Genomic DNA, 6,386 nt, shown 5'->3' with positions numbered 1-6,386 from the left:
AGAACTTTGCGTTCTTTGCCGAGAGAAGACTATGGCCGGTGGGGAACAGTGACCTTAATATACGGAGAGAATTAAAACCAACATACGCAATCCTAATTGTCTATAACTTTCATCGTGTAGGTGACAAATAAACTTTATATAGTAAATTCAATGTTCTGTTGGACAAGATGTCTTTAAATTAATTTATATGCCAGAAGGAAAATTGCAGAGATCTGAAAAATGAGTTCCAACTGAAGCGTACAGATTTTAAAAAGGATTATTAGTAAAAGGATTAATTTCTGTAATGGCTATAAAATCGTTCGTTTTGAATTTTGTGCAGCTGTATCGGTAATGGTGCGCGACGGTGTGAAACGGGAATGAATCGAGCAAACGAGCATTTCGACGTGATCGTTTCCGACGAAACGTGAATAAAAATGCGCCGGAGGCGACGAGCTGTAGGTGCATCGAGATCGAGTGTGACACGCAACCCACGGAGAGAGACCTGTTGCGAATGCTTAGTCTACACAGTCACTCGGTAAAAAGCAGGTTTTTCCGTGTCCGTTTCCGTCTCTGGTCTTACCTCAGATGCATTCCCGTTTGCATTACTGGAAGCTCGCTCGATCCAAATTACATAATTGCCATTGTAAACATTCAACTAGTGATAGAACGCAGTCTAGACACGGTTACTTAATACTTTGACCCTTGAATAGCGGGACTTGCGCCCATTTTCGTCCATTTTGACCCGAGGCTAGAAACGTTCCAGAAATTTTCTCTAAATTTAGGAAAATATTTCAATCATTAATGATCTCAAAATCTGAATGGCTTTGAATTAATAAAAGTTCCGAGAAATCTTCGGAGATCATCGATTGATTTAAAGCGAGTTATTACATAAAAATATATAAAGCCTACAGACCCTGTGCTAGCAACGAAACGCTGCTTCGTAAAAATTGAAGTACCTTTCAGCAGCTGAAATATGGCACATTCTGTAGGTAATGAATCACCTAATACAATGCCATAAGAAAAATCGCCAACATTTCCCAACAGCATGTTTATGATTCTACAGTCCGAAAATACGCCGACACGATTTATAAATTCTCTTCCTATAAAGTTTAGATATTAAAAAAATATAAAAAGGGACTCTTGTAACTGCATCCGTTAGGTTGCAGCGTGAATAGATTGGTCCCGTACAATGTCGTCGGACGTCGCGATCGATTATGAGGAACGTCGACGATCGTAAAATCGTACAGCGACGTCCGCACGTAGTCTTATTAGGCGACTGACAAGCCATCGGGCCCAGTCACCAACTTGAAAGGCAGTAACGAGCACGGAAACAGAAACGTCGGGCCCATGAACAATCGTGCCACTCAAGAATCGCCCCGCGTGAACGTGGATCGCGTGCTAATTGACACGACCGCTGATTTCAGTTAATAATTCTACGTTTTTATCCTGGCCCCTTCTGCAAGAGCAACCATGATCGATCCCTTCAGACTATTCTGGTTTTCAACCTCAAAAAATCAATTTCTGTTCGCTTCAATCAATGGCAGCTCAAAGTTTCGGACAACATTGTTTATGTTCAAATGTACACTACATCGAGCTAAGAACGACCATCGGGTCTGTGCTGTTTCTTAGATCGTGTAGTTCTACTATTTTTTCGGGTAGCAGATTCTACGTCATGGACTCTCGGAGCATTAGTTGCCCAGAATTAAATGTAAATAATTTTTTTTAATTGTCATTTGTCGTATTTGCGAAGAAAAAAGTGAAATTCGCGATTTTTTATTTGTGCCTATAATGAAAATTTAAAACATGTAGATTGTAAATGTACGAATGTAGGTGTACAAATGCTTTGTACACCCAAACACGTGCCTAATTGGTCCTCATCATCTCGCTCATCTTCTTGGAAGCAATAAGCTTTGTTTTGCAACCGCGAATAAAAGTACGAACACACTCGACGCCAGATGTCAGCTTCACGGAAACTTTTTGTTCATGAACAATCGTCGGTGAGACACGGGCAGATGAAAGGAGCGCGAAAATGTTCCGCGATGCCTGTCACGTGTTGTAAAGAGGTACGTGCCTCGGAAGTTCGGCCCACTTATCGTCCGACTTGTTCACGAAATTTTCTTCGTGGTCGTTGATAAGCATCGTTAACCGAACCATTCTACTACGATGGATGGAATACCCGTCAGCTTATGGTATCTGTTAACTCGCCACGATGTTCTTGTTGCACCAAAGAGGACTTTCTTGAAACGCACCGTGCACGTTCACCACTTTACGTCCCGTGAACGAGACGTCCAGACAGAACGGTAGCGGTTTTACGTTTTTTAGAAAGCGCCTGATTTTCTCTGCTTTTAACATTTTTGTGGGACGCTCAGTGTGTCGTAAAAATTACCTGTTGGTCCAATTATTAGGTTGAACGCTCGAATTCTACGTTATAGGCTGTGGATGTTTATGCAAAATTATCTACGTCGATTCCAAGTCACTGGCAACAAATAAAAGTTTGTTTCTTCCATTAATGACCACTCAAATCGATACCTCTAACATTTTTCGAAATCACTTTTATCTGATCTGGAAATTAATAACGTCCTGTTGGAATTAGCAGTATCCGGCCAGAATAGAATACCGGTCGGAGTTTATATCGACTCGGCAGGACTCTATTCACGGATCTCGACGCATCATTAATGGATGTTCTTCTCATCTCCCGACCATATTTGGACGAATGTCCCGATCTCGATGGATCCTGCTACGACCTCGCGTCCCGTTTTTTTTTTCGTGTTAATTGGAATCGATTGCTATCTACAGTCAGTCAAGCTCTCTGTTTTTAACAATCCCATGGCGAACACTTATTTTTAACAAGGCACGTTTATTGCTGATAAAATATACTTACATATATTGCACTAATAATCTTCTGCATATCCTGTAGACAAAATTGGTAGCCACTACAATTAATTAATTTTTTTTTTTCGAAAATGATAATTTTGCACATTGACTACCTTATACGAGTCACTCGAAATTGTATCGATGTTTTCCTCAAAAAAACCGAAAGGTTGTTTAACCATGTTTCTGGTCGCATTTTGCCAATTTTCCCGAAGCAATCATTGTATTCTCGGTCAGTGACGCGATCATCGAGCAACAACGCCATGACGCACATCCTAACATCAAACTGCACCGATGAGGAGGCATTATTTTTAAGTCCCGATCGTTCATTCACGTTTTTCCCGGGAACGAATCCTGAGTCAGCGTTTACGGACGATGTTCCGCTCGAAACAGTTTGCTCTCTTGCTGTTCTGAAGATCTTGGATCAGCGATCATCCTCTCGCTATCGTCGTGTTTATTTCGAACGGCGGCGAACTAGCGTATGTGAGTCATCGGAAGAGATCCCCGGCGCTGCCTTCGTCAAGGACGTCGATGGCCACGACCTTCGGCGCTACCAATCTTTCAGGCGCCATGCGGCGACGCCCGAAATAGCTACCGAGCCTTTTCCTCTTCTTCTGTATCTTCTATTTTTCTTCTTTCTAACCCTCTTCTTTCCACATCTTCTACCTCGATCTCCCCTCGTGCATCTCTTTTTAATTTTTATTTTCCTGGGACCTCCTCCTTCTTTTTATAATTCCTGGCCTTCTTCTCCCTTTTTCACCGCCTTCTCCTTTTTGTTATCCTCGACCTCCTTCATTTTTCTTCATCCTGGTCGTTTTTTGCTTTCATCAAGTACCCGATACTTGTTCATCTTCATCATCCTGGACCTCTTTTCATTTTTTATTCCGTTCTCGAGTCCTCTTCGTTTTCTTCAATTTGCTCTTCCTCTTCTTCGTTCCTCTTTTCGCAATGAAACTGCATCCCAAGAAACGCAAAACTGCTGCAGTAAGTAATTAGGATAAACGAGAAAACACTCGTGTCGTAAAACCGAATGGCGTCCAGTTCCTGTTTGAACAGCCGCGAGAAAGTTCGGCGTAAGATGCTATTAATTCAGTCTTTAAAGAGACATAACCTTCCAGCCGCGTGTGACAAGTGTAGCTACTCGTCACGAAGAAATGACTAGCTTTTATTTTACGATTGGTATACTCGCAAACAAAGTGATTACTGTATTGCAGATCTTTATGTAATTTCCCATATTCGCAAAGATTGCGGTTCTGAACATAATGAAACGAGAGAGAAATTTTCTAATGGACAAATGAAGTGCTTGGGCAGTAAAAAAAAACTAGAGAATGGTTGTCAATTTATTTATAATTGATCACAACCAAGTAGGTTCAGGAAATACGTAGAAGAAGTTTGCCAAGTGGAACAAGTCGACGTCACTGAACATTGTAGTGCGAACGGTTACCAGAAAGAGAGTTAATTTGATATCGATTGCTAGCGGTTTCGTTTAAAAACTGGATATTGCATAAACATCCGGTATCCAGATGCAACGTTGCAACAGAAGTAATGCGAACGCAAGAACGACCGGATCAACGCGAAGTGTCTTATACTGGCATTGAAGTCACCACAGCGAAGGGACACGCGAGAACTTCGTTCCGATGCTGTCCAGTCTATATTAATTAGAAGAATTTCTATTTGATTGTGAAAGTTTCTGTCGAATTTATTTATGAATTAATATCGAACTTTCCAATCCTAATAAACGCAACAAGTGAGAAATAACACGCATAAAATTAATGTTGACGTAGACCTGTATGTTAGGTTTATCTAACTTGCTTATGTTTATGGAATTAATTTTTGTTATTCTATAATTTCAGTAGATTAAAAATAATTCTCGCAGACTGATCATTATACTGCGGATTCTATGGATTTATGACAAAAATAGGTACGTACAATTTGAAGCAGTGAACATATTGAAAAGATTTAAGGACACCAGCGTGTTAATTTCAGCTGTACAAGATAATTAGAAGTAGAAAAAATTTTCTAGATGGCCCCTGTTTTTTGCAATTGATGTAGAAACTTTTTATTTTGCATAAAGATCCGCAGTCTACTGATCATACATATGTAATACGAAATAAATAACGATAAAGTCGTCAATTTTCCTCGGACTTTCAAGCTAGACATCCCAGAAAAGGCAGGCGTGCAAAGTTTCCACGTTCCGCATTGTCAGAAGAAAGTGAAACCATCCACAGAGGATTTGGTTAACGACCCTGGCACAAGACCATAAAGAACGTCTTCGCCATGATCTTGAAATTAGTCAAGCCCGACCCGATTCCCAAGATGGTCTCGATAAGACCTCCGTGAAACCGCGTTCTCGCTTTTACGCAAAATCGCCTGAGAACACTACACTCGACGAACTATGCAACTACAATAGGCCCATTCGCGTATCCTATGGGAACGAGTCCCAAACACCGGGGCCCTCGAACGACGTCAATTAAGACTTTACGAGGCGAACTTTACAAATTTCCCGCCCCATTATTCTTCACACTTTGCGCTCGATTATCGTCGAGGACGTTTATTATCAAAACTATTGTCCCGTCGTTATTAGTTCGCAGAGACGCGCATTAATTTGCTTAGACGACGAAGGAACATACTCCCGTGGGATTACGTTCGAGAAAATCTCTCTCGTTTGTTTATAGACGACGTGGAAAATCAGGAAACATTATTATTCGCTCGGTTCCCAGTTTTCGAAGCGAGCAAGAACAGCCTTCCACAGATGCCATCAGCGTCTAATTAACCGTAATTAGAAATGCTCGATAGCGATCGCAGGAGAGTTCACTGACAAGCGAATCTGGTTCGAGACTTCGCAAGTCGATTATTCCAATGCGATAATCGAGCGTTTCCTGTTTCCGTTTCGGATTGCTGGCGATCGGCGAACTCCGTTATCAGTGTTCCGCGCATGTTTAGATGCGAACTCATGGTCAGACACACTAAATTGTTTATTAGAAATCCGACGGAGTAGTAAATTAGGAAAGAAACTCGATCATTTAAATATTAAATGTTGGATTTTATTGGGACATTTACATGCTGGACTTCATTCGGACATTTTAGTGCAGTTTGTTTGTCGCAAATGGATAAACCGTTATCACTACTTTATGCAGTCTGAAGAAAAGTTTATGATCTTGGCGTGAGACTTTCGCCTCAACTTTCATGTTTTGATTTTGTAAATTAGCTTATTGAATTTTTATAAAGTAGTTCAAATTATATTTAAGAACATCTTTAATACAAATTTATTTACGATTATTAACGCGTCACATTAGTCGAGACCTCCAACGGGAATTGTTAAACGCGAAATCCTTCTGCCACTTGCGCAACCGTAAGCCTCTTAAGATGATTGCCGGCAGTTGAATGGTAAGTGCAGAATTTATGGTTCGTTAGCCTGCAATTAGAACCGATCCATTTAACGTCGTTCTAATCGAGTCAACGGCAACAGATCAGCACGAAGGATCGCGTAGTCTTGTCTCTCTACGATCCACTAAGATCTCCATTCTTCGATCGAC

The 6,386-nt window shown here is 41.0% G+C and overlaps 1 protein-coding gene across 2 annotated transcripts in view; it reads left to right on the top strand.

The window, feature by feature from the left end:
- Nucleotides 1-6,386, top strand: part of Naa15-16 (N-alpha-acetyltransferase 15/16) — a 54,429-nt gene that overhangs the window by 25,690 nt on the left and 22,353 nt on the right. The gene's annotated exons all lie outside the window — the stretch shown is intronic.

Source organism: Lasioglossum baleicum, chromosome 2, assembly GCF_051020765.1.
Source record: "Lasioglossum baleicum chromosome 2, iyLasBale1, whole genome shotgun sequence".
NCBI lineage: Eukaryota > Metazoa > Arthropoda > Insecta > Hymenoptera > Halictidae > Lasioglossum > Lasioglossum baleicum.
This window is presented reverse-complemented; position numbering and strand designations above follow the sequence as displayed.